Source organism: Ambystoma mexicanum, chromosome 11 (assembly GCF_040938575.1).
Source record: "Ambystoma mexicanum isolate Mex_15411 chromosome 11, UKY_AmexF1_1, whole genome shotgun sequence".
NCBI classification, from domain to species: Eukaryota; Metazoa; Chordata; class Amphibia; order Caudata; family Ambystomatidae; genus Ambystoma; species Ambystoma mexicanum.
Genome location: NC_090934.1, coordinates 527,583,209 through 527,595,897, shown reverse-complemented (window position 1 = coordinate 527,595,897; position 12,689 = coordinate 527,583,209).

The window sequence follows — 12,689 nt, the reverse complement described above, 5'->3', positions numbered from 1 at the left end:
TGATAGCTGATGAGAAGGATGAAAGAGGGCAACAGGGAGAAAGGACACAGAATGATGAATGTATAGTAGTGAGAGAGAGAGAGAGAGAGAGAGAGAGAAAGAGAGAGAGACAGAGAGACAGAGAGACAGAGAGAAAGTGAGAAAGAGAGAGAGATATAGATATATATATATATATATATATATATATATAGAGAGAGAGAGAGAGAGAGAGAGAGAGAGAGAGAGAGAGAGAGAGAGAGGGAGAGAGCGAGGGGATACAGAAAAACGATGCAAGGAGGAGACTGGCTGGTGGGGAGATGAGGATGGATATGTCTGACATCACAGTGGGTGAGGGCAGAGAGAAGGTGGCCAAGAGAGGAAGGCAGAGATATGAATACTTGTAAAATAAGCAGCCTGGTCAGAAATCCTGGAAGGCACGTACATGGACAAGTAGCACATGTAGTGGGTGAAGAAGGACAAACATGGGTGATGGAGAAGGGCAGACTGGCGAAGAAAGGCTACCTGTCAAAGGTCAATCAGCAGGTTCACATCAGAGAAACAACATGCACAACACACCATGGCATGCAAAGCAGAAAGACAACCTGTCTGCAACATCTCCACAAAGAAATGCCTACAGCCACCACCAACCCCCCCCTGCCCCAGTTGGCCACCTCTGTAAATGGACCTCATGACAATATGCAGCTGTTCATTCACCCTGCAGCACGCCACATACACTGTGTGAGACAGTAAGTGTGCATGGAGCCCAGGCAACACCTGGAGGGCCAACAAATGAACACAAGTTGGGAGTGGACGATATACCACATGCATGGGCCCAAAATGTGTACACACACTGTTTAGTCACTCACAGTGCCGGTGAACAAGTAATGCAAACATAAAACCAAGCAATACATCGTGGTGTAGAGAACTTACAGACACAAAAAATGTACAACAAGTGACCTGGTTGGATAACACAGGAGCAGTCCGTTAGGGGTACATATGCGCATATCTGTACAACTCTACATGCAGCAAGTGTGACAAACCTGTTCTGTGGAGTCAATGTACACAAATACTCAGCACTGTGTCACCAGAGACAATGCCATGAAGCGGAGCAGCCAAGGATGTGTAGTCCTGACAATGGACATGTCTGTTACATGTGTAATAGTAGCATGGCAGGTCATGTGAGCAGATATGAGAGTGCAGTGGACAGTGGCACAGGTCAAAGAGTAGAGTGGACAGGGAGTACACCTGCAGGGCCCCACAGGAAAAATAGGCAGGGGAGTAGAAGGGTGTCAGTAAGGAGACATCATCATGGTTAGTGGGTAAGTGTTGAAGAACCAAAATACACACAGTACAGATGCACAGAGAATGCATGTCATTAATTAGTATGTACATACATGTGGAATTCATGCAAAGACCATGGTGACCAATAATACAGACATAACACAAGAGACAGTGCACATCCTTCCTCACTGACAGAGCTGGCCTGATGCGATTTTCTAATCACCTCCACCGGAAACAGTACCTCCAAATTCATGAAAGGAGGGCCAGTGCCTGGCAGAGGGCATGAGGACTAGGGACGTGAAAAGGTGCAGGGCGGACCTGCCATGTAGTGCCATCCTGTCGTCCTCAAGGCAACCATGGCAGTTGACGCCACTGTGCATGGCTGCATGTCCACTACTGCACTCATCATTCCTTTGAGAGTGCAACAGCACATCTCTCAAGGAAATAACTAATAAATACAAATGAGTCCATTTTGGATTGAGTAAAAAAACAACACATACCTCCATCCAGGACAGGGGTCTAGAAAAATAAGAAATTATCCTGCTCAAGGGGTAACAAAAATAAAAATTCTGATGACACTGGTCACGTAAAGGAAAACAAAATCCATCTTGAACTGGGGACTGGGGGGGGGGAGAAGAAGGGTGCATGTGGAAAAAAATAAAATAAAAATGAAAAATTCCCTCATGGACATCACAGAAAAGGTGGTTCAGGAGGCGTGGGTGTGCTGGGCCCCCCCATCCTGTGATGGATCTGCTGGTGGTTGGGGTGGTGTATCCAATCCTTGCAGTGTCAAGGCCTGGTTTTCATTGGACATGGCCAGCCATGACATGGATGCACCAGCACACCAATGGCGATGAGGTCTTGATGCTCTTCCTCACGAATGGCCATAGAGTCTGTATGTGCACTTAATTGTGACACATCTAATTGCTCGGACATTGTCGGGCTCAAGGCGGCCATCTCCTCATGGAGATGTGTTCTTGTGGTATTGAGTTAATCATGAATTGGAGTCCTCAGGTCTCCATCTCACTCCTCAGGGCCTCTCTATGTTCTCTATTGACTCCTGCAGACACCTCAGACCAGCCCGTCAGCCCTTTATGTTGGGCTCCATGCCCAGTCTGTGAGAGCGGCTTGAGGAATGCATGACATGCAGCCGTGGCACTTCCCGGGCCACTGGTGGGGTCATTTTCCTGTCCATTTGGATCCATGCCCTCTGCATTTCTATCCAACACATTGCCATGTCAGATGGTGGCACACAAACTTTGCTACTCCCACATTGTCTTTCCAGCCTGCACACGTCTACCATGTGTGTAGGCCCCACACGGACTGGTGCAAGGGACCATGCCTGTTACTGCGGTGCCCCTGTCGTTGGCTGCAGGTCTGAAAACCTCCATGGGACATCAGCCTCAGAACCTGATGCTAACTCATGGGATGGTGGCCATGCAGCATTAACCACTGCAAACGTGGGCCCCACCACTCATTGGCTTTGTGAAGCCAGGCGAACAGCCACAGACTCAATGGCCCCATCTGATCTGGCTGTTGGGTCTCTCACCTTCGCCCTCTGTGAGGCAACCACATATGGTTCTGCATCCAAATCAGCTGAGTCAAACGAGTCAGAAGAGGCCACAGCACGACTGATGATCGTCTTAGCACCGGTGAACGACACCACAAGCCTGTGATGGTGGTCTGAAGTACCAAATCCTCTAACTCCTCCTCCTCCTCTGCATCCGGTGCATCCTCACCTGCACATGGACAGACAATGACATTTTGAGTCATGTGCCTCCAGACAAAAATGTACATGTGCATCAAAGTGCAGACAGACACAGAATGGCAGGGCACACAAGCATCTGATATTGTGACTTCCCACACTATGAGTTGTAAGGCATGGATGTATGGCTTTTGCTGATATGTAGCACCTGCCCCCTCCCTGTGTCCTGTCTATGCCTGCAGTCAACACATTGATGTACGAAAGTGAGATACACATTGACTGATGGTCAATGCAACTGTCATGTCAGCACACAACCCAGCGACAAGTACTGCACATGGGCATTGTAATACTGAAGGCCATCACGTGGCATCAGTAAACCAACAAAATTCACCGATACTATCATCAAAACATGACACACAATATATGATTTCAAATGAGAACTGCATAACCATGACCAGTCAATACACACGTGTAGACTTTTCAACCATTTAGCACCATCACTACATATGCTGCATGCCTGAGATGGTAAACTGTCAAATCATTGGTAAATTGTTCCTGTGGCTGTATAGGGACATGGTATACATGCATTCCCTCACCATTGCAATCCACTCCATCCCCCCAACATGACAACCACTGCCACATGTCAACTTAATGCAATCATGCAACCTGACCAGAACAGCACGACCCATTGTATCATTGTGCGGATAGTCCATGTACAATGAACAATGCAATATGTGTGCAGCAAAGATGTGTGTGATGTACAAATCACAAATCTCTCAGTGTAGTGCTCCCTATGTTTGGCAGTAAAGTGAACACACATATGACCGTTACCATGTGCTGTGTCACATCAATGACAACACCAGGTCTTCCGCATGAGTCCACTGATGTATGCCTAGTAGAAGTCAGGAATATGCATAGTAAATTGACATTGTGTGTGATGACAGTGCCAGTCACATGACATTGTCATATGAAGCATCATTCGATGACTGACCATTAGTGAGTGACCAACAGCCATTGACTGTCATTTTGTATAACACTGTCAGGCAATGGACACTGTAATCTCATAGAATGCAAACTGCTACTGCCTGTCATGGGTGTATGTTGAGCACCATATTTGTCCTTGCTATGTGTGGCTGCACAACTTGGTATCCCCATGCACCATCACTAAGCCAATAGTGCCTTAAATACTGAAGTGGGAACATTGACATATGCATCTACCACAAGTGTGCCAAACTGTACACACTATCTATGGCATGCATACATCAAGGATTTATCCTCAAATGCAATACTCCACTGTAACATAAACCATTGCTACACCATCATTACATGGGATTCCCTGGCTGCAGGTCACCACTGAGTAGAAACGTAGATGCCGGCACTGTCAGTAGAAGCATGGCACTGCTCTTTTGGTCACGCTCCACCAATAATGCTGAGGAGGATGTCTCTGTGCAAATGTGGAGCCAATAAAACATATCCTGTGCCATCTTTGTCTTACATACTTATGAAGGTCATAAAAGGTCCAGGAATAGCAGCATTTATGTACAACAATCATTCCCTCCAGGATAGGTGTCATTGTTTGTAAATAAGTCCCTGTCTAAGAACATCATCACACAATGATGATCCTTGTTCAGGAGTGTGCATGCTTGGACTGAGGACATGCACCTCCTGAACTACATCTCACATGATGCAGGGAGCTTCAGAGCCATCATGCCACATACGAGGACCCCGATTCTCAACAAGGGGCAGTAGGCATGCTAAACAGCATGCTTCTCTGTGCCTTTTCCGGAGGCCCAGGCACCATGTCTATTCTCAAGTGAGCCTGGGAATCAGCACAGTGCACGACACAGAAGTGTCATAAACTGTCTGCAATCCCCTCTTTTTGTAGGAAAAGGGTGGATTGCACTCTCGTTGGCAGTTTCGGTAAACAGCGAGGTCATTGCAAATTTAACAAAAGTGCTACCGAGTACTATATATATAAACCAATCAAAAACGTTGTTAAAGGGACGTTATGGTTAAGTTGCACTACTAAAAAACCTATTAGATTCAATGGAAAAATGTTGCTACAGGGACGTTATGGTTACAGGTAAAACCGAAAAACACCAGAAATGTGCCAGTTATGGTAAGGTACGCCACCATAACTTGCGCTACCATTGTGCACTGCAAGGACTAAGACCCATGACCTCAAAGACGGCATCACAAATTACTACTACCCCTATCCTGTCCTAATACTGGCAATGTTTCTTAGAAATTAAATGTGTACATGTAAACTGTTTGTCAATATGTGCGTAATTGTGACGTTGGTGCTGTAATTGCATTGTGACTATGAGCACAGTGCTGCCAGAGATGCCTGCCGGTAAGGAAAATGGAGGTTTCCTACTGAGAGTGCATCTACCCTGCGTATGTCCAATCACAATGGAAGTGTCTGTAGGACTACAGTACTGGCCTCATGCCCGCATCTTCTCATTCACTTTAAATTAGTCATGGCAGTGGACACCTGTCGGCTGCACAGCTATACGTATGTCTATATCATCCTCTGTCTCCTGGTAATGCCACCCCTGCCGCCAACCCTACCAATTTCATACAGTCCTGCCGCCTACAGATTTTGTGTTGCAAAGCTACCGATTTATGGCTGCGTCACGCCTGTCTGTCTGAAGCCCATTGGGAGCAAGGAGCAGGATGCTCCAGTGTAAGGTGGGCGTGTTAAATGGCCCATTGCTTTTATTGATGAGCTGCTTGCCCTTCCATGACCTGTGAAACTGACACACTGTCTCTGCGCTTAGCTCTGTGAGGTTACGTAGCAAGTGCTTCACTGCGGTATACACAGATGCATAAAATATTGCTCTGTACATATGACAGTCCGTAGTGAGTCTGGAAAATATGAAAGCTGTTGCTGCTTGCCGACTTGCAGACATTTCAATGTAAGCGCAGCTAAGTAAACAACAAAATCTTCGGATCTCAAAGATTATGAGTGCCGGTTGCAAAGGTACTGTGGCGCGTGCAGCTGCCTGAACAACTGTCTTGTTGCTCTGCCTAATGAAACTGCGTGTTTTCTGTTGAAAAGCATTCCTATGTGGAAAAATGTACTCATCTCCATGAATGATACAGATACGGCTAATGTCGTGCCATCAAGTTATGGTACTTTCGCTTCGATGCACAGCTTGCTATATTTGAAGACGTACAAACATCAGTTTTGTGGCGTAATGCATGTCATACAATATGTTGCAGATCAATATCTGTGAGAACACATTACACGTAGTGAGACATTCAGACAAATGGCAGCTCCACTACACAAGCTGTTTAGGACTAGTGCATCAGACGTTGGATGTATACATTCGCTGTAGTATTGTACTGTTCATAGCAACCTGTATAGTGGCCCTTTGTTCACAGGCAAGAAGAAAGGAACACAGTGGGTATTGGGAGCGAGTTGCAGTCGACCGCTTTCATTCTCAATGCGTGTCCAAATCCCTGCCCATCCTTTGCAGTAGCTATTGCAATTACCTGCTAGCAATATTATATACAGTACTATAATATTTCATTGGTGACTATTGTGCAAACATTACGCTTCCAACACATTCTTGCTCACACCACACCCAGAAGCCTTATTGCACAATCTCTTAGCTTCCACATAACCATTTCCATGCGTGCCGTTTTGCAAATAGGCCGGAAGTGGCATGTGGAATCCCGGAAGTAACGCAGTGTCCGCATACTTTTCGTGCTGTCTGGGGGCGTGGCGGAATACATTTCAACCAGTACAGCGGATTTCATATGTAGTCATGGCTCTAAAAATAGCCTTTTAGATGCTTTTAAGGAAACACTCTTTTTGTGGTTTTCATAGAGATTTTTATTTTTCTGCACTCTGCCCATTCGTACAGTGAGCTCGTCACCGCATCCTGTAGATGGAACAACAAAATACCATTGTCAATATTGGACAAAGAAAGCCATTGTCATGGAATAAGTCCTCATTTTTAGAATCAATGATGTCATTGTTGCAGAAGAACATTGCAGCATTGTATAAAAAAGTAGGCATGCTTCCATTGATGATACACCTTCTGCCCTCTCTCTTTGAACAAGCTGCATTAGAACAGTCGCATAATCTTCTTAGTGGTATGGATAAGAAAAGGATTTTCACTTTTTGTAGATGTTTTTATTTTTCTGTACTCTGCGCATTCTTACAGTAAGCTCTTCAATGAATCTTGTAGATGGAACAGTAAATTCCATTGCCGGTTTTGGACAAAGACACCTTCCGCCCTCTGGCTGTGAACAAACTGCATTAGAACAGTCCCACCCTCTTCTTGGTGGTATAGATGAGAATAGAATTTTAGCAGTGGGAAAAAAATGCTTCACTGCTTTCATCAATCTCTTGAGTTGATGCAACACATATGAACAAGGCGCGTAACCCAAATGCTGAGCTCCGTACTGTACCACAACAACATGAAAAGGCGTGAAAGTGACTTCTTTGGAAAGGTCAAGGACAACACCAAAATTGCAGACATTGGCAGCGCACCACAATGCCTCCACTCCTTACAACCCGAAATTGCCATGCAAGACTCTTTCCTGGGCATACCTGTGCAAATGTACCACAAAGGCATCATCCAGTAACAGCACTCTGCGTCTCTCCATTTCTGTCAGTCTGAGTGCACAAAGTAATGTAAGAAAATGTCACCGCCCCTTCCTGTGAAGTGAAACCTAAGCAGCTAATTGGATAATCCCCACAGTCACATTCCCATTGGCCAACATGTTTAGAAGGACATAATGTGGAACTTGCGCTTTACAAACTAGCACAAGGTCCGCGCCCCAGTTAAGCAGGAGGAATCCTCCTTCCTATCGGTGCCCTTTCCTGCTACGCACACCCTGAGCACTCGATAGGACAATCCCTACAGTCCCATTTCCATAGGCCAGCATGTTGAGAATGCTCAGATTGTGGCACGTATGCTTCACCAAGTACAATGAGGGCTAGGCCGGAGTGAAGCAGGAGTCCTTCTTCCTATTGCCGCACAACCTAATCACCTGATTGGACAATCCCCACAGTCCCATGTCAATTGGGGAACATGGAGGGAAGGGAAGATTGGGGCACGTGCCTCCCAAAGTACTGCACGGGACACACACCTTTCCACTATCTTCTCTGCAGCACTACCTCATTGGGTTACACGTAAATAGGCACACATGCATCAACCAATCGTATTGAAGCCACAATTATCCAACACTGTCACTCTTGTACAACACTTCAAATGTACCGTTACACATTTACAGTACAAGTGTCGTGCTTTTCCAAATCACGTTCACTGCTAACTTCAGTAAAAGTATGCACAATTTCTTCATCTGCATACATCCACATGGTCACCCAGGATGTGGCACGTGTAATACTGAAAGTACAGCGGAATCCGCTACCTTTTCGTGATAGTGAAGTGGGAGTGCGGGGGCGGTGGGGGAAGCAATATCAATCTGGGTAGGGGATGGAGTCTTCCATCGTAGATGTATTACTTTTTCTTTTTTTTACGGTCGTGCAAGCAACTTTTTTTGTTTTATTTCTCTTTGTATGTGTTTCTGTTTGCCTCTCCTCACATTTTTACCACATTCTGATCAATGCTTCTTGCACAGTGTAAAGGAAAATGGCATTGCCAATGGTGCTCAAGTAAATGCCATTTCTACAGAATAACTGTATATTTTGCCACCTCATGATCTCATAGTGGGTGGAGAACATGCCAGCAGTCTGCATAAATTCACACATGCTTCTGTTTATAACACACCTTCTGACCTCTGGCTGGGGACAAATTGCACCGGCATGGGCCCATACTCCTCTTGGTGTTATGCATGAGAAAACAACCTTGGCAGTAGGAAAAATCTGCATCACTGCATTTAGCAACCTCTTCAGTTGACGGATTAAACGTCCACACAACACGTAACCCAAATGTAGACTTCCATAGTGCACCATGACAAAGTCTACGTTTGTGACAGAGGCCACATATCTGCAAAGCCGAACCATCCCGCCAAAACTGCGGTCACCCTGACAGCCTCAGAAAGCTTCCACTCCTTCCAACCCAGCAACGCCTATTTGCACACAACACCTGTGCAGATGGCGCACAAAGGTATCACTGACGATAAGCACTGTGTGTCTCTCCATCTCGACCAACCTCATGACACAGTATTGGGAAGATATGGTACTGCCCTTCCTGTCAACCATACCCAAACACCTAATTGCCTATTTCCCACAATTCCATTTCCATGGCCAGCATGCTCATAAAGCAGGATGTGCCACGTGCCCTTTCCCATCTACAGTGAGGGCTACGGTCCAGTAAAGCAGACACAATACTTCTTCCCTTTGCAGTGGCATGTTTGCAGAGTTCCCTCATTGGGTGCTGTCAATTATCAAACACGCATGCAGCAATCACACACAAAACCTCTGCATTGTACACTATCTTTTCTGTACACCACTCCATATCTACCATTAAACACTGTCAGTGCACACTCTGTTTGATTCCAAATCCCCTCCACCAGAAACTTCTTTAACTAATTCACAATTTCAGCATCACCAAAAATCCTGCAGTGCACCTAACACACCCTTGGATATGCACACAACAGTGCAGCCCTTGCCCACACCCACCACAACACTATGGATATATGCATGCGACCATGTGCGCAGCTAACAGTATGCACAAACGTAACATACATACTAGCACTTCTACCCAACTCCCCTACACCATGAAACATCCATTCACGAAAATGTGTCACAATTAGCAGAATCCACAAATGTACCACAACCTGCACCACCCCTACCCACTGCCATTCACAAGGTATTGTGTCACTGGCAACCTAACCAAAACAGCTTTGCAACATTGGGCCTACTTCAATAAATCTGCACACAGCACACTAACCAAGCACATATAAGCTGCACTTCAACGATACCCTCTTCCATACTCACATGATATAAACACTGCACCCGGTGGCCACGCTGCACAACTTCTCACTGCACCATCTCCTGCCACACACCAAATAGTGTAGCATGTTGCAACTATCGGGATAGAACTGTATTATCATGAGATGTAGCATTTTTGGGAAATGCTAGAGGGAGGGTTGTGGAGACGGACGCTTAAGTTACCCAATTATTTCCTGCCATCGACTATTAGATTCATACTGGGAATGGAATCTTTGGAGACTCGTGTGACATTAAGACTACTTTCCCATTTTTGAAATCTGATAGATCCACTGCCGAACACACTCAGTGTAGAGTTCAGTAAATTGCTAGATAAGTCTGGACTAGCACAATATTCTAATATGCTTTTGTTTAAAATTTGACATAAATGTTTTCAAATATTGAGGGATCTCTGTCTGGATAGAGAGACTCTGGTTACTAACCCTGATAAGGTTAAAATTGTGCTGTATGCAAAAGCTTGGATCACAAATACAGACAGGTTCCATGCATATCCATCTTTGAGCCCCCTACAGTGGGAACATAAGAGACGCAGGGTTATTTCGCCCCTTCTCCGACAGTTACCCAACCGATATTATTGGACTATTCTGTTAAAATTATGTTGGAACATCTTTCCTACCCGTGAGATGTAATTACAAAGGAAAAACGGTCAACCCAGAAGATGCAGTCTGTCAATTTTGTAAGAAGGAGGGAGAAACTGAAACAGTGAGTCACCTTGTACTAACCTGTCCTGCATTTTGTACTGAAAGGTTGGTCCTTTTGGCCACATTTGCAAAGTGGGGAGTTAATTGGGATGATGAGCGTATATGGTCCCGCTCTATTAATATTCAGAATACATCAGAAGGCATAACAATTGTGTCATTTGTTAAATCGATGGATTTATACAATTAATGCAAAATATGATAATTTGGGGTTTTCATTATAAATACTGCAGTTTACGGTTGCTCTTTAATATGAAATTTAAAATGGATGAAATATTAGTTTTAGATATTTAAATGATATATTGTTTTTTTATCTGTGCATATGGGGATTTAGTAGTTAATGTGCTATTGTGATGAATTGATATGTATGTAAAGGTTTTGTAATCTGTTTCTTTTATACGTTGTTGACCATTTGATATTGTGTTGTGTTTTAACATTGATCGTTGTAAAGGTTTTCTTTTGTAAACCATGTACAAACAAACAAATATCACCTTTTATTTAGATTAAAAGAGAGTTCAGTTTGTGGCGTGTGATAGGTATGGTTATAGTCAGTATATTTCATTGAGAACCAAAACATATCTGTTTCAGTTACAAACACTCTTTTGCCATAGTTACACATCACTATGTGCTTTTCCGACTCCCTCACCTGCATACTCACAACTTTTAGTCAGCCACATTATTGAACCGGTAAGATCTATATGCCTTTTACTTCAAATAACTAAGCCTTTAACCAGGTAGAGAGGAAGGTCAGAACTCCTGCCTGCATTTCCTTCAGTGCTATGCAGACCTTTTGGGTGGGTTGTCATGGTAATCACAGAAGCTCTACCACTATATCATTCTCTCAGCCGTCTTCGGTCATGTACTTCAGTAAAAATATCCTGTCATTGCAGCAATAATTCCTCACGTTGTGAGATCAGGCTTCCTTCTTCAATGATTCAAAAAGACTGCCTTGACATGGCTAATAAAGAGCAGATTGAGTTACACAATAGTGATTGGAGGTTGTTACAAAAACAGGTGGGTTAACAAGAAGATCAGGGAAGTAAAAGAGAGGAGAATATGGTGATTAAAATAGAGGAGCGAAAGGGACAGGATTGGGCAAGTGAAAAGAGAGAAGGGGGATTGGGAGCAGGCAGTGGGCAAAAGAGAGAAGGCTGAATTAATGAGAGAGTGCAGATGACAGAGTGGGGAGATGAAAGAAAAATGAGGCAAATAGACAAAGAAGGAGAACTGGATGTGGAGCACAGAGCGAAGGAAGGAAAGATAAATGGCAAGGATAGGGAATTAGAAAGATAAGAGAGTGCATAGGAGTGAGATATGGAGAGGAAGAGAGAGTGAATGAAAATGGGGCAAGGAGCGTTATCAGGTAACAGAGCAAGGCGACAAGGAGGATGAAAGAGAACGAGAGAAAACCAGTGAAGTGAAGAGATGAAAGAAAGGGGTGGACATGTGGAAACTTGCACATAGTGTGCCAAAAGTGATGGGTGAATATGGAGAAAAGGCAGCAGGGAGAATGATGGGAAGATGCATTGCATATTTACACAGTTTTCGTGCTGGTATAATCAAGCCTTTGGAAAGATGAGGCCAGATATGGTGTAAGCGATATTCAATCAACACTACAGCCAAGTCAATGCCTAGTCTGGGATGCTGAGGAAAACCCTTATTAATGTATTTTTATGTCTAGTTCAGTATTCTGGATGACCACCCTTGTATAACACCCCCTCTTAGAATCCCCCTGACCCCACTGAGCCAAGAAGTAGGTTTGTTTTGCAAATTAAAAGGTTTATTTGAGAATTTAAACAATATATATATATCACACTTTATAATAAATTAATATCTGATAGTACACTTAGACATATGATGTTGATCAACAATGGGTAATCTGGCACTATCACACTTCTTTACAATCAATGAGGAGTTAGTATAGGATGGATAAAGTAGAAAAAATACTTTTATGATTTCAAATGGATGCAATGTTGAATGAAAATGCAGTACAGAAACAAACTGATATGGTTTCACAAGATATCATATGTTCACTTTTCCCCTGGTGACAATTCACCCCCCCCCTTATATGCAATGCAAGGAGATGGAAGTAACA